This window comes from Octodon degus, unplaced genomic scaffold, assembly GCF_000260255.1.
Source record: "Octodon degus isolate 3935 unplaced genomic scaffold, OctDeg1.0 scaffold00107, whole genome shotgun sequence".
NCBI classification, from domain to species: Eukaryota; Metazoa; Chordata; class Mammalia; order Rodentia; family Octodontidae; genus Octodon; species Octodon degus.
Genome location: NW_004524683.1, coordinates 8,801,167 through 8,801,596, shown reverse-complemented (window position 1 = coordinate 8,801,596; position 430 = coordinate 8,801,167).

Genomic DNA, 430 nt, shown 5'->3' with positions numbered 1-430 from the left:
CTGACATCCATAAAAGTATATTTTTTAACTTTAAATAAGCCTAAAAATTTAAACACAGATTTTGTAAACATCAAAGCAAGAAATATGAGGACATTGAAATGTAACTTATTTAAGCGCCTTTTATGTGAAAAGGAAACGTATGGAAAGATTTTAACATTCAAGATGTAGACACTCTGAAGCACCAATCCTTAGTTTCTCTCTTTCAGAAATTTTTATTTATATTTGGTGTTATGTTATGTAGGTAAAAGTGACCACTTATAATAATTAATAAGAATCTTCAGTGAAATAGTAAAATAACCAGAATTGCTAATAATAATTGAGATTATAAATGACAACATATGTAATACATGTTATTCAACATTGAGCTTTGCAAATTAGATCTCATTTTACATGCTTGTGGGTTATTGATGTAGTCTTGTCTAAATTTTTA